General features: G+C 51.4%; 5 non-coding genes across 5 annotated transcripts; 3 read left to right on the forward strand and 2 right to left on the reverse strand.

Moving 5' to 3' along the window:
• Positions 1-7230: 7230 nt before the first annotated feature.
• TRNAR-CCU lies at positions 7231-7303 on the forward strand. The gene has a single exon. It is a non-coding gene; the product is annotated as a tRNA-Arg (tRNA).
• A 3145-nt stretch (positions 7304-10448) lies between these two features.
• Positions 10449-10521, forward strand: TRNAK-CUU. The gene has a single exon. It is a non-coding gene; the product is annotated as a tRNA-Lys (tRNA).
• A 7661-nt stretch (positions 10522-18182) lies between these two features.
• On the forward strand, positions 18183-18254 carry TRNAE-UUC. Its single transcript has one exon. It is a non-coding gene; the product is annotated as a tRNA-Glu (tRNA).
• Positions 18255-24283: 6029 nt separating this feature from the next.
• Positions 24284-24377, reverse strand: TRNAI-UAU. The gene is made up of 2 exons: positions 24340-24377; positions 24284-24319 (listed from the first exon to the last, which is right to left on the reverse strand). It is a non-coding gene; the product is annotated as a tRNA-Ile (tRNA).
• Positions 24378-26257: 1880 nt separating this feature from the next.
• On the reverse strand, positions 26258-26339 carry TRNAS-CGA. The gene has a single exon. It is a non-coding gene; the product is annotated as a tRNA-Ser (tRNA).
• Between the last annotated feature and the right edge of the window lie 281 nt (positions 26340-26620).

A 26620-nucleotide genomic window follows, 5' to 3' on the forward strand; every position in this document is an offset into this window, starting at 1 on the left:
TCTCTCTCATGTCTCCAGGGCCGTCATTAGCCATAGGCAGCTGCCTAGGGCACCACTAGGTCTGGGGGCACTGCTCTGCTGGGAGTCTGGACAGACGGGAAGCAGTGGAGCATGTAAGAGCAGGGCTGCTGGGTCCTAGAGAGAGCCGAATGCAGCACAGTCTGAGGGAGGATTGGCTGCTGGGGTCTCTGGGAAGGGAGGGGTAGGGGTTGGGAAGGAGCTCACCTGTGAGTGTGACCCGGTCCCCCCGGCTGCGGTGAGGTGAGGCAGGCACGGCAGCACTGGAACCAGTGTCCTCTGTTGTCCCCCATAACATCCCGTCGACTCCCCCCCTGCCCCATGGAGCACCCCCTCCTTTCTCCCTCCTCCACAGGAGGATCCCACTCTCTCTCCTCCCTCCCTCCGTCAGGGCTGGGTTGGGTGAGGTGCTGGGGGTAGGTGGGGAGGAGGCTGGCTGGCTGCCTGCTGAGGAATGACAGTGAAAGTAACTCACTTCCTGGGCAGTGAGCCAGGATTGGAATGTCACAGGGGCTGGGATGGGGTTAGCCAGATGTGTGAAAAATCAGGACAGGGGTTGGGGTAGGGTGAGCAGATATCCCTATTTGATAGGGCCAGTCCCAATTTTGGGGTCTTTTTCTTATATAGGCTCCTTTTACCCCCACCCCCACCCCCTGTCCTGATTTTTCACACTTGCTGTCTGGTCACTCTAGGTGGGGGTAATTGGTGCCTATATAAGACAAAGCCCCAAATATCGGGACTGGCCCTATAAAATCAGGACATCTGGATCTGGTCACCCTAGCTGGGGAGTGCCTCCCCCCGGGCTGGCAGCTGCCACCGATCCATCTCATCCCAGGGGAGCTGCACAGGGCAGGATGAGCTGCTGTGGCTCCATGGGTGACCTGTCCCTGAGATCAGATGCTGGGCTAACTTCACCATGGTCCGTAAGGCTGGTGGTGGTGCCCATTGGCGTGTGATTGGACCTGAGGGTTTGCTGCTGCTGTTGCTATTCTGCACCCCAAGAGGTGGATTTTGGGGTCTACTACTGCAGCTGTTGGACCAGCAGGCTGGGGGTGAGCCAAGCATGAAAGCAGTACAGTGTTGCCATTTAGATTGTCATTTAACAACTTTGTTTGCCAAAAATTCTTGCTAACAATCCTGAATCCAATTTCAATATTTTTTTAAAAAAAAAATCAATATCTTAGCCAAAAACAGAAAATTAAGTTGTTGACAATTATTAGTGACAGGTTTGGTTTGAAGCAGGGAGTGGGCCAGTTTTCATCAGAGAAACAAAAAATGTCGACTGACTTTCCTATAGCCTGTTACTCCGGATAAGAGCCCTCCAACAACTGTATTATGCTCATCTTCTTACTGGTGTATAGAGCAGGGGTCGGCAACCTACGGCACACACGCCAAAGGTGGAAGGTGAGCTGATTTTGGTGGTGCGCAGCGGCAGGCTGAGTGGCTCAGCCCATCACTGCTCTGGGGTTCCGGCTGCTGCCCTATTGCCAGCTGGGATACCGGTCGTTGGCCCTCTCAGCACCTGCTGCTGGCCTGGGGCCACCCAGGGAACCCCAGGCTGGCAGCGGGCTGAGCAGGCCGGCTGAACCACTCAACCTGCTGTCAGCCTGGGGTTCCATTCACTCAGCCGGCAGCGGGCTGAGTGGGCTGGTGGCGGGCTGAGCAGGGCCGGTGGAGGGTTGAGTGGCTCAGTCTGCTGCCAGTCTGGGGTGCCAGCAGCACTCAGCCTACTGCTACTCCGGGGTTCCGGCTGCCGGCCCCTTGCCAGTCAGGAGCCCAGCCACCGGCCCCACTCTGCCTCCTGCCAGCCTGGGTGAGCAGAATCCCAGGCGGGTAGCGGGCTGAGGGGTTGGCGGCCGGGATCCTGGCTGGCAGGAGTTGGTGGTCAGAACCCCAGACCAGCAGCGGGCTGAGCAGGGCCTGGGATCCTTGTCTAGGGTTCCAGCCACCAGCCCCGCTCAGCCCGCACCCGGTCTGGGGTTTCATTTACTCAGCTGGCAGTGGCCTGAGTAGGACCTCAGATAATAACAATAGTTTATTTATATAATATACACATAGAGAGAGACCTTCTACAAACGTTAAAATGTATTACTGGCACGAGAAACCTTAAGTTACAGTGAACTTGGCACACCACTTCTGAAAGGTTGCCAACCCCTGGTATAGACTGACCATATGTTGTACTAAGATTCTCCTGCTTTTTTTTCCTGTGAGTCAGTATAGCTTTTGCCAGCCCAGAAGTTGGGCAGCCAATGTTTTACGTTTTCACAATGTTTTCTCCAACTTTCATAAAGTAAATTCATAGTTAATATGAGTTAAAAAGGCCACGGACACTTCCTTGTGAAGAATCTGTACAGCAGATCATGCTAGAGCTGTGAAAATGTCAGTTTTTGATGGAACTTTAGAGGCAGTGATTTATCATTTATTTTATCATGCGAATGTGCTGCTATTGCTAATGTCTTTCCAAACAAAATAAGGCACAATAGGACTTCTGTAACATTTCTGTGCTACCTTAATCTAGAGGAGATGATGCTGTGCTGACTTCATTTTGGTCACTTTGTGCTTTACCTAGCAGTAAAACTAGGGTTATATTTTCCCACTGTTTGGAAACCCAGCTTATTAAACTGATTTTGCAGCCAAAAAAGCCAGAAAGATTGCTTTTAATTAAAAACAAATCTTTGTTTCAATACCGCTTCATATAAATTTCCAATACAATTTTGACAAATTAAAAAAATTATATTATTTGCATCATTCTGTCAAATCAGAATTTTTTCTATAGTGCTACTTCTTTAGTGCTAGTGCATCAGCATTACAGTTTGCTTCATTAAGTTAAACTGGTTTTAATACCGTGAATGTGGCAAGTTTTCCAATACTGTATGCTTATATTTCTGTTGCTAAGAGCAGATCAGGCACAGGGGCACCAGTTTAATAATCTCACCTAGGGCACCATAAATCCTAAGGACGGCCCTGCATGCCTCAATTCTCTTTTTCCTGGCCTTGTTCCAGAGCCCTCACAGCCCAATTCTCTACCCTAACGTTGAGCCCTCTACTGCACCCTGAACCGCTCATTCCATCCCCACCCCAAAGCCTGCACCCCCTAGCCAGTGCTCTCATCCCCCTGCACTCCAACTCTCTGTCCCATGTAGCCTGATTTAGGGTGTACTAATAATATTAATTTGGAAAATATGATGAAAATGTAATTTATTAGCTTACATTTTATTTAATTTAATTGAGTTATAAAGTTACAGTTGCATTACTGCTATTCAAAAGATACATATGGCATTATATGCAACAAAGTTTTGGTTAATATACTCACACCCTTCCTTGATAACCTGTTGGTAAGAGACACAGGACCAGCCTTGCAGTTCAGGTTTTCAATTCTTGAGTGAAAGATGCAGTGCTTAGAAAAAGCTAATGTTACTTTGGGTTTACTTGACTAGGTTAAACTTAAAATCAAATCCTAATAAACAAAGAATAAAAACTTAGGGAAACCGAGCTTAGCCGAATTACTTTGAAACTTAAAGTTTAAGAACAAGTACAGCCTACTGATAGTAGATAGAGAGTGGAGGAAGTAAGTCAGAATGACAGAGCGATGTGCTCTAGCGAGGTGGGTTACCTCTTTTATAGGGCACAAGCGCCGGAAATCCTTCCTCCTATGCCCAAATTTCATTCCTTACCCACAAAACATTAGGGTACGCTTACTTCATAGGCTAGTATGTTTGTGCGTGTTGATGACATGTACATATGCACATAAGTTCCCTTGTGGTGTACCTGTTAATTCTGTGGGTACAACACTGAAAAACCCCTTATGCCATTCTCCATTGTCGATTGGTCTAGGTAAAGGTCTTAGACAGGCGTGGGTACTTCTCTATTTAAGTAACAAGATAAAGGTCAATTTTCCTTTCTGAGTAAAAGGTCACACTATAGAGATGCTCACTTTGCCTTAGCTTAACATACAGGATATGGCCTGTAGGTCTTCATAAGTCATGTGCCCCAACCCCCTAATCATTTTGATTGCCCTGTGCTGGACTCTCTCCAGTTTGTCCACATCCCTTCTCATGTGGGTCTCAACCCCAAAAGTACTCACATTTCACCCCAATGGCCCCAAAATGTACATAGGGTGCTGCCATGGTCAAGTCGCTCTTGAGCCTGCTGGCAGAGAACAAGGTGAAAATTAGCCAGGACGTCGCTCAGTCAATTCCCTCTGCTCCCAGCAGGTGGTATCGGAAAGCTCCAAGATGGCTCACTTCCCTTTCTCGCATCAGCTTCAGGCCCCAGGGTTACAAATGCACAAACCAGTTGGGAGTCTCCCCTGGGCTCAGGGGGTGGGGCTGCTCTGAGGCGATGGACTTGCACACTTGGGATATTAGTACAAAGATACAATTTCAATTTCTCATAGAGAAAACTGAGGGCAAATTATATTTGGTAAAAATCTTATTTAGTGAAAGGAAAGCTGCAGTGACAGCCTGGTTACTGGGGTGCAAAACACTTTCCTCCTGGGAGAAACAAGAAGTTAGAATTAGAAATTTACATCATTTGTTCCAATGTTGGCACAGGTTTAATTTTGCTTCTGTGTAGGTTTGTTTCAGGCTGTGACTCTTTGGGTTTATTGGGTTGTTTTGTTTTTTTAAGTTGGAATGGAGCTTTTAATTGACATTTTCTGGATTTGAATGGCTGACCTGCAACACCAGTTTTGACATAGTTCTGCATATTTTATACAGATTTGGCCAGTATTCAAGGATTCGATTCCTTTATAGGAGGTTTTAGTGGTCAGGCTTATTTATTTTATGTTATTTTATCATCCTGCTGTAGCACACCTTTTTGATAAAATGTTGAAATTCTTAATTTATGGTATTTGTTAGTTTTTATTTTTAAAAACAAAGTTTTTCTTAGTGTTTGGGTTTTAAATTAAGCATTCTTTTTGGTTTCAATTTTTTATTTTGGCATTGGTTATTGATGGGCTCTTTAAAAACTTTGTATTTAATACTAAAATTTGGACAGATTTAGATTATTTAAAGTAAACCCTGTTTACTATTTTATTTTAATAAAGGTTGTATTGCTCTAAACCCTGGCCAGGGGGAGAGGAGATGAGCCTGGCCTTTAACTGGGAAGGAGCAGAGGCATGGGAGGCCTGGCCCCCGTGAAGGGTGGGGCCAGGTGATGGGGGGGCACAGCCCCTCCAATTTTTTTTGTCTAGCCCACCTCAGTCCCCCACCAAACGAGAAGAGTCTGATGCCACCTGCTGGTCACTGGGTGTCACTGCTGCTCCATGGGAAACATGCTCTGTGCATTACCCAGATTGGTGGGAAACACACTCTGTGCATTACCGTGACTGGTCCGTGCGTGTCACTGCTCCTAGAAGGCAGATACACACTGTGCATTATGCCACTGGGTGTCACTGCTGCGCCAAGGGAGACATAAGAACGGCCAGGTTGGTTCAGACGCAAAGTCCATCTAGCCCAGTATCCTCCTGTCTTCTGACAGCGGCCAGTGCCAGGTGCCCCAGAGGGAATGAACAGAGCAGGGAATCATCAAGTGATCCATCCCCTGCCACCCATTCCCAGCTTCTGGCAAACAGAGGCTACAGGCACCATCCCTGCCCACCCTGGCTAATAGCCCTTGATGGACCTGTCCTCTGTTCATTTATCTAGTTCTTTTTTTGAACCCTGTTATACTCTTGGCCTTCACAACAGCCTCTGGCAAGGAGTTCCACAGGTTGACTATGCAACTGCCCAGAGTTTACCGCCCCCCCCACCCCGGTTGTATATGGAAAAGAGGATGAGGGCCGTCCTGCCTCACTCTGTTCCTGCCATTTTGGGTCAACAAATAAGTCACATGGGAAAGACAGCTCCCATCTCCCATCCTTATAGATCAGGGGGGCCAACTAGGGGGAGAAGCCCAGCTCAAAAACAGGTACCTGCCTCAGGTAAAGTTGCTGCTGCTGCCCCAGAGGACAAGCTGTCCCTGCACAAAGAAGGCTCAAAGGACCTGCCAAAGCCTGAGATTGAACCAGGGACCTTTAGATCTTCAGTCTAACGCTCTCCCAACTGAGCTACTTTGGGAGCTGGGTGGCAGTATTTTGGCCTGCTGCTTCTCTGTCCTGGAGGTTTTTGCAGCAGTTGCACACAAAAAGGACGTCATTGGGAGCGGCCCATGAAGACAAGACTCGCTTTTGCCTGCCTTGCTCAGCTTGACTTGCTGCCTCACCCCGTTCCTGCCCTAGTGCCCGGGTTGACCTGGTGGGGGAAGGGGACTGGGGGCCAGTGGTGCGGGGAGGAAGTTGAGCTGGACCCTGAGCTAGACTAGACCCTGGCGGTGAGAGTCTGGCCACCACTTGCCGCCCCCCCCCCTGTTGTCCTGGCTTCCCCCACTGGGCGTCATTTCGGGAGGGAAGTGGGGCTTCTGCCTCCCCTCCCCGATTTTCACACCGCAGAGGAGTGCGAACAGGAAAACGAACGGCTGCTCCACACCCCCACTGGAGGAACCCGGCGCCCTTAGCTGCTTCCCCTGCTCCCCCCCAGCTGTGCTACTGAGTGGAAGCGTCCTGTGCCCATCACACAGAGGTCGATTAATCAAAACCCTCTTCTGCCAGCACCGGGCCTCCTGCTTCTTACACTGGGCTTGCAAGCGAGGGGGCGGCTGGCACAGTGCCAAGAGTCTAACCTGTGAGGCAGGAGGCGGCTGATGCCCGCAGCCTGCTGGGGAGCTCCCAGAAGTTATTAAGGGACAGAGACTCCTCAATGCCCTTAGTAACAAGGGTTTGGGGGTCACCGAGGCCCGTAAGGGGGTCACTATGTCAGCCCTATAACCCTGGGTGTCAGGTCACTGTGCAGCTTTGATCTAGAGCTCGGATCCCGACAACCGACCAGCAGCCCACAGCCTCCCCCTGGGTCTGCCCCACCTGGTTACTCCTTACAGGCCGACCTTACCCCCCTTCCAGCCCCGGATTCGCCCCCTAATCATCCTACTGCCACTCAGAGCCACAGCCGTGGAGGTGCTGAAGGAGGGAGGGGTGACTCTAGGGTGGGGTTCTTCTCTAACGATGGCTGGCAGAAAGGTGGTGCTCAGCTCTGTCAGCCACCTGCCCAGGTGCCTCGCTGCCAGGGGATGCAGACGTTTCTGTAAGGCCATTAAATGGGTATTTGGCTTCTGAGTGAATGAGGAATGTGCAATCCTGAGAGGGAATTTCCATCCCTGTTTTTGGTGCTCTTCAGGGCCCCAGTGGCCTAATGGATAAGGCATTGGCTTCCTAAGCCAGAGATTGTGGGTTCAAGTCCCATCTGGGGTGAAAAACTCCTTCCTTCTTGTAGATTGCAAAGAAGCCTTGGTGTTATTTTCACCAAGGAACCTGGGAGACGTTTGAACCCAAAGTACTGGATCTTGGGAGCAATCCCCCAGAAATGGCATCTTCCACTTAAGAAATGCTTTCTAAACCCATCAGCAGCAAACAGTTAATACTAGTGTTTGTCTGAGAATAGAGGGAAGGGGAGTGTTTACTCCAAAACATCCATGAGCGAAAGAGACAGAAAGAACAAGGCAGTTCTGAAAGAGACTGGATCTGTCTGGAGACAAAGCAGAACCTGAGAATGAGCAACAGTGTGAAAAGAAGAACTTCAAATGTGTGTTAGGTGTTAGTTAGGTTGGTCTGACAAATTTCAAGAAAATACCAATGCTCGTAGACTGATGCGGACACTGGCTGCTACTGATCTTTTACTGGGAATTCATTGAGAAATATTTTCCTTAACTATGTTATGGAATATTAGGTGGGCTATGAAGGCACCATTCCTCCTGCTTTCGCCCTTCGAGACAACACGGCTACATGGCATGCGGCCAATGCTCACCTTCCAGTCAACTGCTAGAGAAGACAACACAGACAGGGATGGCAGCAGGGCAGACTGGAGCTCCGCGGAGATGGTGGGACCAGGTCTCATCAATGGGGAGGTGGCCACCCCACCATGCACAAGGCTGAGCCAGTAAGTGCGGCATGTGCTCCACGGTGCCCCTACTCCCTGCATGTGGTGGTGGAGGGCAGTTACTGAGTTCGGTTGGTTTGGGAAATGTAGGGCTTGGCTACACTTTCAGAGGTAGAGCGCTGGGAGTTAAACCACAGCAGGGAAACCGCTGCCGTGTGTTCACACTGACAGCTGCAAGCACACTGGAGTGGCCACATTAGCAGCTCTGGCAATGCCACAGAGAGCAGTGCAGTGTGGTAGCTATCCCAGTGTGCAAGTGGCTGCAACGTGCTTTTCAAATGGGGGGCTGGGGTGGAGTGTGACAGGGAGTGTGTTGTGTGTACGTGGGGGGAGTGACAGTGTGTTTGGGGGGCTGAGAGTGTGTCAGCATGCTGTCTTGTGTGTTCGGACAGGAGCAGACCCCCACCTCCCCTCATACACACTCACAACAGAAGCAGCATTCCACACTAATGGTTGCTTTGTCCCAGAGCAGATAAGCAGCCGGCTGTCAGAAACGGAGCTTTGAAAGGGGATATCCGCATGCCTGCAGCCGATTTCAAAACAGTGACCAGAGTGGGCACTTGACTTCAGGGGATTATGGGACATTTCTTGAGGCCAATCACAGTGCAGTGATGCAACACGTCGTCCACACTGATGCCCGGGTATTTCAGCAGGGCTCAGCGAGCTTTATACTTCTCATGGTGGTGGATTACCAGGAGCGCTCCAGCTGCAGAGCCCAGGTGCTCCATGTGCCTTGCGAGTGTGGACACCTCAGGAGTTAGGGCACCCGGGGCTGCTTTAATGGGCTCTAACTTGCAAGTGTAGCCAAGCCCTTAGACTATGTCATTTGTGTGACTTACTTGTGCTATTGTAATAAATACAATAGACGTGAAATGGTCAGAACTTGCACCAGCATAGAAGTATATTAAAGGGAAACCCTAAGGAAATTAAGAGTTTAAATTATCCTCCACATGTCCCGTGTCCCACTAAAATGAATCCAACCCACAGGTCACATGGGCAGAAGTATCAGTGTCAGGATGCTACATTGTTAGCACAGTAAATGAAGCTGCAAAATAAATGATGTTTAAATGACCTCACTCTATTTTTTACTATCCTGTGTTAAGAGGTAATAGATACAGATGGACACCAGGCAGGGTCAGTCGGAGGACGAAGCCTTTATGCTTCCATCCCCCACCACTGTCAAGTTTTAGCCAATTAGGACAAGTCAGCAAATAAGAACAACCTCAGGTCTCAGTAACTGCTGCAGGTAGCAAAGTCCTACAGGGAGCAGTTTCTGGCACTACACCTGCCCAGCTCTGCTCCCCGGCTCTTCTCGGGCTCCTGCTCTCTCCTTAGCTCTGCCCCACTCTGGCCCAGGCAGTTCCAGCTCCCACGGAGGATGGGACCCCTTGGCCTGGTGACTCCCTCATTACACTGCCTGGCCTGTCAGTGCGGCTAACTTGGAGCTTTGGCCTCTCCCCATTGCCCAGGGAACTGTCAGTCTCAGGGTCCTGATTTCCCATTGGCCCTTTCCCCTTCTACTGGGACTGGGAACTAGCCAACCAAAACCCCCACTAAGCTTTAGTAAGGGGCCAACAGTCCCTTACATGAGCCGGCCCCATGAGGGTCACTGATGGCCAGAGAAGGCAGCATGAGCTGGTCCCATGGTGTAATGGGCAGCACTCAGGCCTCTGAATCCTGCAATCTGAGTTCAAATCTCAGTGGGACCTTGTGGTAAAGCCCTAGAGCTCATACTGCTCCACTTCCCTGTCTCCAGCTCTGCAAGAGCCATTTTTTCCCCTCCTGCTGGATGGGTCAGGGCTCTAGAACTGACACCTGAGGGTTGGGATTCTCACGGCTTCACCTGGTGCCCACAAGTCTGGCACTTGCCACTGTGCTTGAAGAAAGCAGGGCTGGGCAGGTGGGAGCCCAGCACTTCTCCTCCTCTGGGCACCTAGAGCAGAGGCGGCTGGTGCTGACAGCTCCAAGGGAAGGCTTAAAAGCCACAGAGGCCAGGGCAAGAGGAGGAGAGGACCGTGATTATGTGTGGCCAGCAGACAGCCACAGGGCCAGCCTGCTCCCTGCTTTGCTGAACCCCACTGAAGGCCACCCACAGACCGGCACGCAGGGCGGCTGCTGATGTTTCTCAGGTCATCTACTGAGGGGGCTGAGACACTCTGGGCACAAGAAGTTAAGTTCCCAGCGACAAGTGAGACTTAATTGTATGGAGCCAGGTGCAGGGCTTTGGCAGGGAGGCTCGGGCATGGGGGATTGAGGTGCAGCGGATGGACCGGCTGTCTAGGCACAGAGATTTAGTCTCCCTGAGGAGGAGGAGGAATCCTTCTGCCAGGCAGTGGCTGTGCAGAAAAAGAGGAGGGGTTCCTGGGACTTTTTTTGCCTCTCTTTTGCCTGCCTGCTCACTCTTGCCTGCACACTGGGATAATCACTCTTGTGGTGAATGGTGAAGATGTTTCCTAACAAGCCCAGGTAGCTCAGTTGGTAGAGCATCAGGCTCTTAATCTGAGGGTCCAGGGTTCAAGCCACTGTCTGGGTGCTCAGCTTTTAAGTTGCCTTGTGTGCCAGGAGCCAAACTCTGTTCACAGCCACACAGGGATTCCCAGAAGCTGTGGCCATTTCCTGGAAAGGTTCCTTTCCTTAGCAAGCAGGAGAGAGGCCACATCCACAGGAGCAGGCCTAGAACATGCAGTCTCTGGCTGCCAGGAAGCGCTGTGGGGCCAGGTGCTGAGAAAGCCCAGAGGGGGAGCAGCAGAGGTGGGGGGAAGGGAGAGAGAGAAGCAATGAAGACAGAGCACAAGTGTACAGGGGGCATCTGGTCTGGCTATTGTGGGGAACTTCCCTGGTTTATACATGACCCTGGTGGAATTTGCCAGTGGAAGGATCTGAGTCCCCACCCCCTTACCCAGAGGCTGCCTGACCTCGAGGACTGTTAGGATACAGAGATTCAGGCCTGTCTGCAAAGGCCTGTACTTTAAGAATTTAGGTGTATTTTTATCACTTAGCTAATTATAAAGATATAAAAGAGAGAATAAAAAATCACTGTCTGTCTGTGTAATGGCCTTCTCTTACTGTGACAGTCTGAGGCCTGGTTCTTCGGCTGAGCAGCAAAGGCAGCCATAAGCTGGGAAGTGTCTGGTCACATCCTCACATTCCCAACTAGTCACACTGAAATAAGGTGCGATTGGGCTGTGAGGAATACAATCCTGCCCTGATATTCCATCCCCTCCAGAGAAAGGGAAACTTAGTTTGGTAGCATCCTGTCTGGCAAGAACTCACTTATCAATAGACACAGCTGGAAAACCCTTGTGTCTGTATAGATGTAGTTGTGAAATCCTCCCTTCTGTATTGTTTTGTATGTTTATTTGCATGGTCTCTGTCTGGGTCTGTGATTGTTTCTGTCTGCTGTATAATTAATTTTGTTGGGTGTAACCAGTGAAGGTGGTGGAATATAACCATGTTACAGTATATTAGGACTGGTTAGTCTAGAGAAGGAGTGAGGGTGCCAGGCGGCGCGGCAGTCGGGGCCGCGTGGTGAGTGCCCCGCTGAAGCGCTGGCCGCCCCCCTTCTCTCCCCCCCGCTCCCTCCCCTGCCCCCCGCCCCCACTAGACCGGGCACGCACTCTGCAGCACAGGGAGTCCACTGGCTCCGGCCGCCCTGTGGGGTTTTTCTTTGTTTTTCCCCTGCTTTGCCGGCCGCGCGTTGTTCTTCCCCACCCCTGCTTTGCTGCTCCAGCCCCACAATTTTTGTGTTGTCCCCACCCCCACTTTGCCACTCCAGCCACGTCGCATCCCCCGCTTTGCTGCTCCAGCCACGTCGTGTCCCCTGCTTTGCCGCTCCAGCCCCACCGTTTTTGTGTTGTCCCCGCCACTTTGCCACTCCAGCCACGTGTCCCCCGCTTTGCCACTTCAGCCGCGCCGTATCCCCACACCCCACTTTGCCGCTCCACCCGTGCCGGTTTTTCCCCCCTGTTTTGTTGCTCCGGTGGCCCCACCCCATTTTTTTTTGCTTGGGGCGGCAAAGCTGACTCCCTGCCATCTTTACAGGGGCCTGACAAGCTTTACTTGTGTTTGGATTGTGCAAAGCAGAGGAGCAGGTGATGTTTCCCTTACAAGTTGTGTGTGAGTGAATCTTTGGCCAGGTCTGCACTACAAAGTTGTTTCAGCAGAATTATATTGCTCAGGTGTGTGAAAAACACACAACGCTCCCTCGGTCGGCAGCTTGTGGCTGGTGCACACACTGCAATGCCATGTCTGGCAACAAAACTGCCCTGTTTTGGTGACAAAATAAAACGACTTCGATGAGAGGTCTAGAGCTTTTTGCAGCAAACTTAAAGTGACAGAGTGTCAGTGTAGATGCTGCTGTTCATTATATCACCATAACTGGCCTCCTCCAGTATCCCACAATGCCCGCCATGAACTCGCCTGCCCTGCATTCCTGCTACAGAGCCATGGGGCCCTCCCCTTACGTAGCTCCGGGAAGTTCTCACAGCTGAGACTGCTGCTCTGCTCCAGCAGCCAGGAGCAAATCACTGCCGTGGATGCTGCTCTCTCCTGCACTGTGAACACAGAGCAGGGTGGCGGGAACTTCCATACATTGGGGGAGGCAGCGGCATCCGAACTGTGACACCCCCATGACACCCCTTCCATCAAGGAGGCTCTTACCTTCTAAACAGGGACGGCTGTTTTCTAGTAAAATCACTAAAAGGGAAGGAGAAAATTCGAAAGAGGTTCCTCCTGGCGCTCACGTCCGTGAACCCGAATACTCTCTCAGTCCTCAAAGAGAGACCTGGAGAAGGAGACTTGCTGAAGCAAAGCCACAGGGGTCTCTGAGGTTTCCCTGGCCCCTCGCCCCGTCCTGCCTGGCTGATGTCAGCATCTCTCTGTGAGGTCACCACCTCCCCACCACCTTTGACCAATAAACTGAGGTCCTGCAAAAGGGCCTTTGTGATGTCACTGCCACACCCCTCCCTTGCTGTGCTAATGTCCTGCCCCGGGCCAGGCACTTTGGAGGTTTGAGCTACTCCCTGTGGATCACCCCACTCAAGGAGCAACAAAGAATCCTGTGGCACCTTATAGACTAACAGACGTTTTGCAGCATGAGCTTTCGTGGGTGAATACCCGCTTCTTCAGATGCAAGTCAAGGAGCGTTCGTTCTAGGCAGCAAGCCGGCTAGACAGGAAAACATCAGACGCTGCTCCAATGCTACACTCAGTTTTTCAGAAATTAGTCGACTTTATGGCCAGAAGAGACCATTAGAGCATCTAATCTGACCCCCTGCATATCACAGGCCTCCTGTATGACACCAGAGCTACTTTTGGGGGCAACACATTCCAGAAAGGCAGCTAGTCTTCATTAAATGACATCAAGAGATGGAGAATCCACCACTTTCCTTGGTAGCTTGTTCCTGCGTAGCTTGTTCATCCTCGCTGTTGAATATTTGTGCCTTAGTTGTAATATGAATTTGTCTCTTTTCACCTTCCAGCCATTGGGTCTTGTTATGCCTTTCTCTGCGAGATTAAAGAGCCCTTTCATACCCAATCTTTTCTCTCCATTAAGGCACTTCAACACTTCAATGAAGTCACTTTTCATTCATGAAGGACCCCCCGCCGCCGAATTGCCGCCGAAGACCCAGAGTGGAAGAATCTCCGGAGGCCCGGACCCCACGAGAGTTTTCCAGAGCTCCCGGAGTTAGTGAAGGGACCCCGCTCCAGGAGCCCCAAAAAACTCTTGTGGGGGCCCCTGCGGGGACCAGGGCAAATTGCCCCACTTACTCTACCATCTGGGCGGCCCTGATGGGACCTGGAGCTACTGTTATTTCAGGACTCCTGTGAGACCCTCAGCTGGTTGGTTTGCACTCTGCACTTGGGACTCTCTCTCCTCCTCCCTCTCTGCTGCTCTCCTCCCCTAGACATTGAACCCAGCCCTTGCTGCTGTCAACACCAACTGGCAGAAGGGCCTATAAGTCCCCTGCCTGAGGGGAGGCCAATGCATGTGGTCGGCCATAAGCAATATGATATTTTCTGTCTTATTCTCTATCCCTTTCTTAATGATTCCCAAGATTCTCTTTGCTTTTTTGCCCGTCGTTGCACACTGAGTGGATGTTTTCAGAGAACTATCCGCAGTGACTCCAAAATCCCTCACTTGAGTGGCAACAACTATTTTTGGCCTCGTCATTTTATATGTATAGTTGGGATTATGTTTTCCAATGTGCATCACTTTGCATTTATCAACAAATCTGTCATTTTGTTGCCCTTTCACCCAGTTTTGTGAGCTCTTTTAGTAACTCTTCGCAGGCTGCTTTGGACTTAACTTTCCTGAGTAGTTTTGGATCATCTGCAAATTTAGCCACCTCGCTGTTTACCCCTTTTTCCAGATCGTTTATGAATACGTTGAATAGTACTTGTCCCAGACCCCCTGGGGGGCACCACTATCGACCTCTCTGCATTTTGAAAACTGACCATTTATTCCTACCTTGTAATCAGTTATTTACCCATGAGAGGACCTTCCCTCTCATCCCATGAGAGTGTAATAGAGCAGAATAGGGCTTCCTTGGGTGTGGGCGTGAATTGACAATATATCAGGGGGTTGTGCACATTTATTGTCCTGGTGAAAAAGTGTGTCTGATACTCAGTCTTTGCTGCTCCTGCCAGCTGTGACTGCTGAGGACATTTTCCTTCTCTGCTCCAGGGTCTCTCTTCTGCCAGATTCTCAAAAAGTCAGGCCCCCTGCAGACTAAGGCAGAGCAGTTTGGTAATAGGCTGCAGGACTCACCACGTAAGAATGTAGCTGCTGTAGCACCTTGACTGTCCATGGGCCAAATCCTGCAGCCCTGGATAACCTCCCACTGATGGCGATGGGAATTGAGCCTTTGTAACTAGCTGCTGGTACCTGAGGTCTCAGCTATGGATTAAACTGTTGGCAAACACAGCTTCAGCCAAAGAAGAGAAGGATATAAGTGAAAGAGCAAAGCCGGCCATCCGGGGAGCTGCTGCAGTCCCGTCACCACAGCTGGAAGGGAGAAGAGGAAAAACTCCCTAAAGTGCTGGGAGCAGCCCCGAGAAAAGGAAGCTTGTCAGTGAGATCAGTAGCAATAACTGTGAAATGAAGGAGTGCTTTCTCCTCTGTGCCAACATGGCTGAATTGTGTTACTTTACTGTGAGATAAAGCTTTAAAATATCCTGCTCTAATTTCAGGATGGGTCTGTAACCATAACTGGACTCTGTGGGAAATGGCCTCTGGATAGTGATCTTTGGGCAGAGCTTGCTGAAAAGCCTTCCTACTCCCCAGGAGATCCTGGCTTGACCTGCTAGTTCTTCCTTGCTGAACCTAGTTTGTCTGTCAGGCTCCTTTCTTTTATTTCTTCTAATGAAAAGAAAAGACCTCACTGCACAATCCTTGTAAGTGCTTGTTCAAGACACAGAGACCCTTCCTTGCACCTAAGTCTTGGAAAGTGTTAAGTGGTAAATCTGGAGCTGATGGAAAGGTTACCATGACTCAGAGTTGAGCTGAAGCTGCTGTGACTGAAACACAGAGCACTAATCAGTATCTGATCACAGCAGCTTGTGGGAGAAGCGCATGTTAGAAGCCCTCTGTCAGCTCAGCTGTGGCTTTCTGTGCATTGAGCCAGCCTGCTCAAGGTCTGCAAGTCTTGAGGGAAATGGGGAACATTTTTACTTTGGAATTTGAAGGTGTAGTCTTGGACCATCAAGTGGAGTGGTTGCAAGTGGCCTGCTGGAGAAGGTACCATGGCTTAGTAGGCTAAAGCACCTGTCTAGTAAAGAGGAGATCCTGGGTTCAACTCTCAGTGGTGCCTTTTTTTATAGCTTTTGTCTCCTCTGCTCACTTTTTCCTGTGTCTTTCTAGGAAACAGAAGAGACCTCCCTTGACAATCCAAGTAATTGCTTGTGAAGGAAAAGGCTTCTTTCCAACGGAGCATTGGAGAGAATCAAATCCTCAGTCTGGTGTTGATGAAAAGGCTATTGGCATTGGCAAGGAGGTTGCTTCCGCTGCAATTTGCTGTGACAGGAGACCCTGTGTTGTGCGCCCATGCAATTCACTGGGGATATCTGTGCACAGAGCCCCTTCTAGAGGGTTCTCTGCAGGGCTTGCAGGAAATGGAGAATTACTGTCCTTTCACTTTTCATGTTATTGTTGATGAAAAATGGAGCAGTTCGGGGAGAAGTCCCAGAGCGTGGCACCATGGCAGAGCTTGCCAAGAGAGCTGCTGGATAAAGAGCAGATTCAGGATCCAGCATCCAGTGCTGCCTTGCTGAAAGTGCCTCCTCTTGTCCCTTTTTGGTCAATCTTTTTTGTTAATGGAGAAGCCAGACTCTGGCTAGCCATACAAATGCTTGCAAAAGAAATGGGTCTTTTTGCTGACAACTGCCAAAAGGAGGCTTTGGATAAACATGGAAACAAGGTCAAGGTCACTGTAACTCATCTTGCATGTGCAGCTGTTGAAGCTACAAGGCAGGGCACTAAGCACAGTATTACCACGGCTGGTCACAGCAGGATCTCTGTGTGGTGGGATCCGTGGGGTACAATCCCAAACTGTGGAACTGCTTTGTCCTCTTCTCTCTCCAGCCTGGGCTGTGTCTTACAATGCTGCACTAGTGTCAAGCAGCAAAACCCCCTCCATGTGCTGTGATCACTCAGCCAACAACATGCAGCAATGCACCCAACTAAGTTGTATGAATGCTCTATAAGCCACTCCTCAATTATACATAGAGAGACACCAGCATATCTCCCCAGCCCTCAGCCTTGCACCTCAGAAATGTACCATCTTACACGGCTCAAAACCTCTTGAAAAGTGCAAGCTCATTAATTAATTCACCACTTCCTGAAAAAGAAAGTGAACATGCACCAGCCTTTGTAATCTGAGCAGCTTTCCCAAGCACTTTGGACAATTTCACAAGTAAGTATAAAACATTAAAATAAGTTTATTAACTGCAGAAAGATAGATTGTAAGTGATTATAAGTGTTAGGCAGAGAGGTCAAAATTGGCCACTGAGGGGAGGGATAGCTCAGTGGTTTGAGCATTCACCTGCTAAACCCAGGGTTGTGAGTTCAATCCTTGAGGGGGCCACTTAGGGATCTGGGGCAAAAATTGTTCTTGCTAGTGAAGGCAGGGGGCTGGACTCGATGACCCTTCAAGGTCCCTTCCAGTTCTAGGAGATTGGTATATCTCCAATTAGCTTATTTTTTAAATGAAAATAGAATCTCAGTGTGACATTCTAGACCTTTGGAGGAGCAGCTGTACTGCCCATATTCCTCATTTTCATATAATCATGATCTTACATATAGAGCATGACTTGTAAGGTATCAGGGGAAAGGATATGATCTGCTGAAAGTCATTTCTCTATCCATCTATGTACACCATTCATGCATATGTTGTCACTATGCTGTAAGTTGGGGGAATCAGCCATCACCTGCATGAGGCCACATGAGAGGAATTGCTCAGCCTTGCTTGGAGAGACGCAGTGATGCTCACCTGACTCTGAAGAGGGCCACAAAGCCAATGGGGAAGGAAGGACATGATAAAAGGAGAGTCATTCGCCAAGCTTTAACTCTCTCTTTCACCTCTACCTACAGCCATCACCACACCAAGCGACTGAGGAGCTGATCAAAGGGGAGACCCCGGCTGAAAAGCAACCAGCCAGCCTGTGGTGAGAAGCATCTAAGTTTGTAAGGGCACTGAAAGGGTTAAGATCAGCTTAGAATGTGTTTTGCTTTTATTTCACAAAATCAGCCAGGAGTCTGGTGACACCTTAAGGACTAAGGGATTTATTTGGGCATAAGCGTTTGTGGGTCAAAAACCCACTTCCCCAGATGCATGGGGTGAAAATTGAAGATACAGACATAAATATATATTGGAACATGACATGAAGGGAGTTACCTTACAAGGGGAGAACCAGTGTTGAAGGCCAATTCAGTCAGGGTGGATGTGGTTCACTGCCAATAATTGCTGGGGAGGTGTCAATACCAAGAGAGGGAAAATTGCTTTTGTAGTGAGCCAGCCACTCCCAGTCCCTATTCAAGCTCAAATTAATGGTGTTAAGTCTGCAAATAAATTGTAATTCTGCAGATTCTCTTTGACGTCTGTTTTTGAAGTTTTTTGAACGGCTACTTTTAAATGTTAATGAATGTGAATGTGTGAATGTGTTAGTGAATGTGTAAATGGATTAGCAACTGTGCAAGTCCCATATGGTCTAGTGGTCAGGATTCCTGGTTTTCACCCACGTGGCCTGGGTTCAATTCCCAGTGTGGGAATAGTCCAGAGCTTTTGCTCAGAGGGGAGGCAGGAAATGAAAGGAATGGGAAGGGATCCTGCCAGCAGGGGAGTTGGGCAGTGTTCAGAGGGGATCCCAGAAGTAGGGGTGGGGGCAGTAGCATAGCTGGCGGGATTCAGCAGAAGCAGCCACTTCCCATCAGGCTGGCAGGCACGGAAGCGGTGCCTGCCAGCTGCACGGCCAGAGGAGCTGCAGGGCGGCAGCAGCAGGCCGCCGTGGAAGCTGCGCCTGCTGGCCGGTGCAGACACAGCCAAGCGCTGGGACAGGAGCTGGGGATGGGCGGCAGCACAGGAGGGAAGGTGAGCAGTGGGGGAGGTTCTGGTCTGAGGGCGTGGCCAGAGGGGGAGCCAAGGGGCGCCTTTATGTTTTTTGCTCCCCCTATGCTGAAAACCTGGCTACGCCACTGGGTGGGGGGCAGAGGTCTGAGGGGAGGTCAGGGAAGGATCCCAGCTGTATGGGAAGTTGACACTCTGGAGAGCACAGGCCTGGCATGGGGAATGGAAAGAGGGAATGTGTCTCTCTAAACTCACCAAGGGCAGACTCGGCAGGACTGGAAGAATTATGTGTTTGTTGGTAAATGTCAATTTCTGTGGAAACACATGACCCAATGGCAAAATATTTCCATCGATAATAATCAAAATTGACAGATGGGCAAAGTAAGAAACATGCTGCCTGAGAACGTGTCCTGTTCTAATCCTATAGGGGTCCCTTCTGCCTTAGGCACCACCATGTGGGCGTTTCATTTCTCCCCATTTTCACACAGAGACACAATTTCCTTTGCATGGATCCATGAACAGCAAAACCTCCCTGTGTCTCTTGTCTGAGTCAGGGCATTCGATTCCAGTGAACCCTTCTCTCCTGCAATGGCAATGGTCAGACAGAGGGGACGTGTCCACCTTCACCCCCCGCCCCCCGGCAGTGAGATATTTTCTCCTTTTCATGCTGCTGTTGTTATTCCATGAGTCATCAAGGATGGAATAAAAAGCTGAGGTTACTCCAGGGTGAGGAAAGAAAGGAGCCACCAACTCCCTGAAAAATCTCAGTGCCCAGAAAAAACCTGCCCTGCTATTGGACTCACAGAGGTGCTGGCGATATGACGGGAAAAGGGACTGTCTGAATTGTCAAGGCAGCGAATGAACAATCTACAGCAGCATCATTAACCACAGACACACTCTAGCCATGCTCCAGCCAGTAGGGAAATGAGCAGGAATTCTTGCTGTTCAGCCATGGCCACACGTACAGAGCTGCACAGCAGTGAGTGTGCTGGGGAAGCTGGTCTGAGCAATTGGAAATGACCCTTCAGTGAGAACAGAGCCATAGTGTAGAAAGGCCCCTGTGTTAAGTGGGTGTGATGAGGGCTTAGGGAGCTGGGCTATGACACCATAGGGTTTTTCTGTGGAGGCTTGATTCTTGCCAGCTAGGCAAGGCTGATGTGTGGTTTCTTCATGGCTGTACTTTCAGTGGTGCAGGTTTCTCTATCCCATTGTTCCATAATTATAATCAGCCAATCAGAACCTCTCCATAGACCCCTTACACGACAACCTTTCTACCATATTGGCTGCAAATATAGAACAGTTGTTGCAATGGTGATCTATACAGTTACAGATTATGTCAATAACGTCACAGGAGGTGACACAGCATCAGTGAGACTGATGCTGGAATACTGCCTCCAGTTCTGGTGTCCTCATTTGAAAAGATGTTGTGAAACTGGAGCTGGGGCAGCAAAGAGTCACCAAATGTTCTGAGGGCTGGAGAAAATGCCTTCTAGTGAGCTATTGAAAGAGCTCAACCTGTTTAGCTTATCAAAAGAAGATTGAAAGGTGACTTCATTGAAGTGTTGAAGTGCCTTAATGGAGAGAAAAGATTGAGTATTAAAGGGCTCTTTAATCCAGCAGAGAAAGGCCTAACAAGACCCAATGGCTGGAAGGTGAAAAGAGACAAATTCATATTACAACTAAGACACAAATATTCAACAGCGAGGATGATTCACCACAGGAACAAGCTACCAAGGAAAGTGGTGGATTCTCCATCTCCTGATGTCATTTAATGAAGACTAGATGCCTTTCTGGAATGTGTTTGCCCCAAAAGTAGCTCTTGTGTCATACAGAGGCCTGTGATATGCAGGGGGGCAGAATAGATGCTCTAATGGTCTCTTCTGGCCATAAAGGCGACTAATTTCTGAAATATTGAGTGTAGTATTGGGAGCAGAGTCTGATGTTTTCCTGTCTAACCGGCTTGCTTCCTAGAACGAACGCTCCTTGAGTGGGGTGACCACAGGGAGTAGCTCAAACCTCCAAAGTGCCTGGCCAGGGGCAGGACATTAGCACAGCAAGGGAGGGGTGTGGCAGTGACATCACAAAGGCTTTTTGCAGGACCTCAGACTATTGGTCAAAGGTGGTGGGGAGGTGGTGACCTCACAGAGAGATGGTGACATCAGCCAGGCAGGACAGGGGCGAGAGGCCAGGGAAACCTCACAGACCCCTGTGGCTTTGCTTCAGCAAGTCTCCCTCTCCAGGTCTCTCTTTGAGGACTGAGAGAGTATTCGGGTTCACGGACGTGAGCGCCAGGAGGATCCTCTTTTGAGTTTTCTCCTCCCCTTTTCCTGATTTTACTAGAAAACAGCCGTCCCTGTTTAGAAGGTAAGAGCCTCCTCGAGGTTTGAAACCTGTTCAGTTTGATCCATCTGGTGACCGTTGAATTCTAGGCATGGAAACCACGAGCTTAAGGAGGCAGAATTTTATTCTGCACCTGGGATTTTGTCCCTTATAATCACTGGGGACATTAGGGTTTGTCCTTTTTGTTACACCTTTTCCTCCATCCATCCCTCCCTCCTTTCTCTTTGTCTCTTGCTTCTTTTGTCCTTTCACCTGTTCCCCTCCAACACCAGGAGCGAGGGGTGTGTGTGTGTGTGTGTGTGTGTGTGTGTGTTGCGGGGGAGCAGTGTGGTTTTTCCCCATGTAGCCAGCACCAGACCTGGCACCACCCCCAGCTCTGCACCCTTCCTGCCACTGCGACCCCATCTCACCTCCTGACCCTGGCTGGGTGCCCCTGGCCCCTCGTAGCAGGGGGCTGTGCAGGGGGGTCTCCTTGCAACCATGAGTGGGTGTCTGGTGGGTGCTGTCACTTCTGCCAGAGACCCCCAAGAAACTCACTAGCTTCCTCCGCATGCGGGGAGGGGCTCCTACTTTCTGACTTGGCGGGGGGAGGAGATTCCGTGATGTCAGAGCCCATGGGGGGAGGGGTTCAAATCACGAGTCTGGAGTGACAGGGCAACCCCCACCCCAGTCAGATTCTGCTAGGGGGCTGGGCTGGGATCTGTAGGGAGGGAGACACAGGAAAAAGCAGCTGCTACTATGGAACCCAGGAGTCCTGGCTCCCAGTCCCCCTGCTCTCACCTCTAGACCCCGCTCCGCTCCCAGAGCCAGGGATAGAACCCAGAGGTCCCTGGCGCCCAGCCCCCTCCCTGCTCTGACCACTAGACCCCCCTCCCCTTTTAGGCTCGCTGCCTCTTCTATCCACCCAGTCCACCTGTCCATCCCTTTGCTGCAGGTTTCTGGGGTGTCACCCCTGCTCTGCACTCCCCCAGTGCAGCCCAAGGCCTTTCCTCCCCCCAACCACACATCCTCTCCCCCCTCGTGCTGGATCGTCTGCTTGGCCCCCCGCCCCTCTCGGGGCGCGCTGTGCGGCGTGGCTGGGGATTGTGCAATGGTCCAGCACCAGACAACGCAGAACGTAAACCACAGGCCCTGCCCTGCCCCACCCCACCGGAGCTGCCCTCCAAGAGGGTGAGCTGCAATCCCCACCATGCTCTGCAGAGGGGAGAAGGGTCAAGCCAACCAGCCCATTTAGGATGGGGGAATCAACGCCCTTTTTTCTGCACAGCCACTGACCATGAGCAGGATTCCTCCTCCTTCCTGTGCCTCAGTGCAACTAAATCTCTGTACCTAGACAGCCGGTCCGTCCGCTGCACCCCAGTCCCCCATGCCTGAGCCTCCCTGCCAAAGCCCTGCACCCGGCTCCATAGAATTAAGTCTCACATCTCGCAGGGAACTTGACTTCTGTGCCCAGAGAGTCTCAACCCCCCTCAGTAGATGACCCGAGTCTGAGAAACACAGTGTCCATCTTCTCTAAAGACGTACGTGGAGAAATTATATGTGACCATGTGGCCTAATGGATAAGGCATCTGAGTTTGGATCAGGCAATTGACGGTTCATGTCCCTTCGTGGTTGTGCTTGTGCAGTTTTACCTTTGGGCTGAACGTCCTGCTCCCTCCAGGGCTGGAACCTCTTCTTGGCTGCTCAGGCCAATGCTCTGGCTTCAGCTAGAGCCTCGGGAAGGAGTTGGGGGGGTGGGCGTCACAAAGGCTGGGGCATGAGCCCCAGGTGCTTCCAGTCTCGCCTTTGCCCTTCCTGACTTGCCAAAGAAAATGGGCGGCTGCCCGGGCTAGAGTGTGGAGCAGTTTCCCTCTTCCAAGTGTGCGCCTGTCCCTGTGCTGGAGGGGGGTTGCTACATAGCACCTTGGGAGCCTGGGTGTTTCTCTGCTTCTCGCCCGCTGGGGAAAAGCCTCTTGGGGTAAAATCTCCTGCCCCACTGCAAAAGTGAGCACCTGGAGTGGGAACGGTAAGAGGCCCCACCAGGGGGGCTGGCCCTGCTTTCCTACCATCTTCTGGTGTTGGCCACAGAGCATCAGCAGCCACCCCACATGCTGGTCTGTGGGTGGCCTTCAGTGGGGGTTTGGCATGGCAGGGAGCAGGCTGGCTAGGGTTCTTTGTCTCTGTCTGCTGGCCACGCGTAGGCATGGGCCTCCCCTCCTCTGAACAGCCAGAGTTAGTCTGTGTTTAGAAAGCAAAGACACAGGAGACTCAAGACAAGAGGGTGAGAAAGATTGAGAAAGGACCTATGCAGACAGCCCACACCACAGGGACACTTCCTGGTTAAGGGATGTGGAGGCACCAAATTGCCCCAAATTTCCTGGTGCCCTACGCAGCTGTGTACTGCTCCAGCAGCGAACTCGATCCCCCGGCTGGCTGAGCCAGCCAGGAAAGCTGCCCCTGCCCCTGCCCCACCCCATTTCCCCCCCCACACTCCGCCCCTTCCCTGAGCTACATCCCGGTGGATGGCAGGAGGGATCAGGCGCATCCGGCACTCACTGGGTGGTGGGAAGTGGAATGACCTGGCCCCAGCCTGCTCTGCTCCACCAGCTCCCAGCCGCGCTGGTGAGTGCTGGGGGGTGTTTCCCCCCCACCCCCCAAGTTCCAAGGCCCGGAGCAGAGTGCAGCAGTCTGGGGCCGGATCACTCCACTTCCCGCCGCCCCGTGAGTGTGGGGTCGGGCCTGCCCTGCAATTACCGGGCGGCGGGAAGTGGAGTGACCTGGCCCCAGTCTGCTCCGCTCTGCCAGCTCGGGCTGGGGTATGGGGGTGCCGTGTAGGGCACCAAAATGTCTAGGGAGAACCCTGAATAGATCATTTTTCCACAGGGACCAATGGCTGTTAGAATAGAGATATTCAGGCTGCCTGCACAGGCCGAGACTTTAAGAACTGCGGTGTCAGAGCTGGGAAGGGGACACTGGGGAACAGACTCTGTCGGTCTATAGAGATAAGCCCGACTGGTGTGAAGGGCTTCAGAATCTGCTTGCTTGGAAACTAACCCCAGTAAACATCCCTTTGTCTGCGCTTCCGACTTCTGGCCTTTTGCTGCTTTCTGTCTGTGTGACAAGAGCCAGGGAAGTGGGCAGGGGAAGGGAAAGCCCTCTAACAATGGCTCCTTGCTCCTCTCCCTCCAGGCTCAGGGGTCAAGGATGGGCAGGACTCCAGGCTCTGCTTGAGGGATCCTGGCACAGGGGCTGGTGGGGGAGAAAGGATTGTAGATTCTCATCTGCGCTCTGGAGAGGAGGTAATAAGTGAAGGGGGCATTTTTGACTCCTCCCCTCCTCAGGGTCCCCCGGGCTGGAATTCTACCTTCCACAGGGGCAAATGAGGGGGTGACACCACTTGGTTAATGAAAACCAGTGCTCCAGGTGAGGCTTGAACTCACAACCTCAGCATAACTCCTCTCAGCACTGCCCTATAAGTACTGTGCGCTAACCAATTGCACCACTGGAGCACTTGTTAATTATCATTCTCTGAGACCCCCTAGGCTGATACAGGCAAGGAGTGACCCCAAAACATTCTCAGTGGGGTTGAGAGCAGGTAGCGACAAGTGTTGGTACTTGGTGAGGTGGATTCTTCTTAAGGATTCCAGGCCCCATTTGACCCTTTTGTTCTTCCCTGTGTAATAACAGAGCTGGTTAAGACTCAATGGAGAGTCTTGCTGCAGACCAACAGGTCTGAAATCACTGATAACCAGCTCTAAGCATTAGTCCTGCTTTGGGACAGTGTCTCTCATGCAAGAAACTGCCCAGTCTGCGCTAGCAGTGAGGCTCCCTCACTAACAGCTGAAATCAGGGAGAGCTGTGTGACGTGCAGGGCCCCAGGGCTGCCTGAACAGGGGGGAACAACACCCCAGGGCTTTTAAAAATGGGAGGGCTCTGCCTTGCCACTTTGTAATGACTGTAAGGGTGGGGAGGGGGTGCAGAGCAGTGAGCAGGAGGCAGGGTCTTGGGCAGAAGAGGCAGCGTAGGAGCGGGACCTTCGGGAGAAGGGGTGGGGCAGGGGTGTGGGGTTGAGTGGAAGGGGTGGGGATACTGTTCGGGCTCTGGGCGGCCCTGCTTTTAGGGAGCCTGTTCCGCTCCTGGTGGGACCACAAGACGTCCCAGAGCAGAGAGGGTGGCCAGCAGAGCGGTGACAGGGGGGAACGGCAAGTGGCCGGCAATGTGGCCAGACAGCGGAGGGAGAAAGGGGCTTTCCCCCCGGGAGGTGAGAGGTGAACTCTGGGTTTTCACTGACCCAGGACAGCAGCTGTGGGTGAGGTGCAGTGAAGGGAGGGGCACATCCACAGAGCTTCTGGGGTCTGGATTTAGGAGCCCGAGGCAAAAGGCCACTGCCCAGCGCACTGTGGGTGGGTGTTTTGCTCATAGTGTTGTGTTATGAATCCTGATTGTGGTGTTTTCCCAAGTTAATAGAAGCTGATTTTCCTCCTTTTTATTAAAGTTTCTTTTCTACACTCAGTGGTTGTGAGTGGGGAAAGTATCACCTCTTAGAGGCACCCAGTGGCCAGGGTTAGTTTCCCCAGGTTACTGGGTGGGGGCTTAAGCAGATTGTGTGTTGTATTGTTGAAGAGGAGCCCCAAGCACCCAAACAGGGAATTGTAACTTCAACCTTCAGAGTAAGAGCCAGAGGTGCTGCCAGCTGAGCTAGCCAGGCCGCCTAAACGTATTAAGCCCTTTCACCGCAAGAGCAAACACCGGGTACTTCTGTGCTTCTCAGCAGCTGGAAAAAAGCCTCTTGTGGGAAATATCTCCTGCCCCACTGCCAAAAGGAGCCCCTTGAGTGGGAACGGTCAGAGGCCCCACCCGGGGGCTGGCCCTGCTTTCCTACCGCCTTGTGAGGCTGGCCGCAGAACGAATGCTGGTCTGCAACAGGCCCTGCCCCCACCCCCAAGTCCTCTCCCTACACACCACTGACCAGCTGATCACTGGCAGGGGACAGGTGCTGAAGGGGACCAGCAGGAGCTTGTCCACAAGGCCCATAGCAGGGGGAGAGCTGGCTGCCAGTGGGTGCTGAGCACCTTCTCCCCCCCTCACCCCTTGCTGTTTCTGCAGCCCCGTAGCACCCATGGAGTCACTGACTTGGCTCCTTTCACACTCTAGAGAGAGGAGCAGAACCAGGGCTATGGCTGATCTATGGGGCACCAGGTGAGTGGCAGAGGCTTCAGGCGCTGAGAGTTTGCCTGACCCCTCAGGGACACAGTGTGAGGGGGTGTCCCAGGGATCTCTATGAAAGGAGCAGAACAGGATTTACTTGGGGTGGGGAGAGAATTGAGAGTGTCTCAGGGGGGTGTACAGAGGTATTGCCTGGGTGAGGGACTGGCTAAAACACAGGCCTCACTGTGAGCAGGATTCGAACCTGCGCAGGGGAACCCTATTGGATTTCGACTCCAACGCCTTAACCACTCGGCCATCACAGCTGTGAGCACAAAACTGCCCCAGTGCCAGAGAAACTGGTAAAGAATCCCAATGCCCAGGCGTGAAGTCATCTGAACTACAGAATTCCCACCGCAAACCTGGCTCCCAAAGCACAGGGGGGATTGGGGGTTTGTCCTCTTTGCTTAGCCATGTGCAGTCGCACAGAGAGCGGGTTTAAAAGTCTCCCCTCCCACAGAGCGGGAATGGGAAATGATTCTCAACTTGAAGCCCGATGTAGGGTGACCAGACGTCCTGATTTTATTGGGACTGTCCCGATATTTGC

The sequence above is a fragment of the Mauremys reevesii genome, linkage group 12 (assembly GCF_016161935.1).
Source record: "Mauremys reevesii isolate NIE-2019 linkage group 12, ASM1616193v1, whole genome shotgun sequence".
Taxonomy (NCBI): domain Eukaryota; kingdom Metazoa; phylum Chordata; order Testudines; family Geoemydidae; genus Mauremys; species Mauremys reevesii.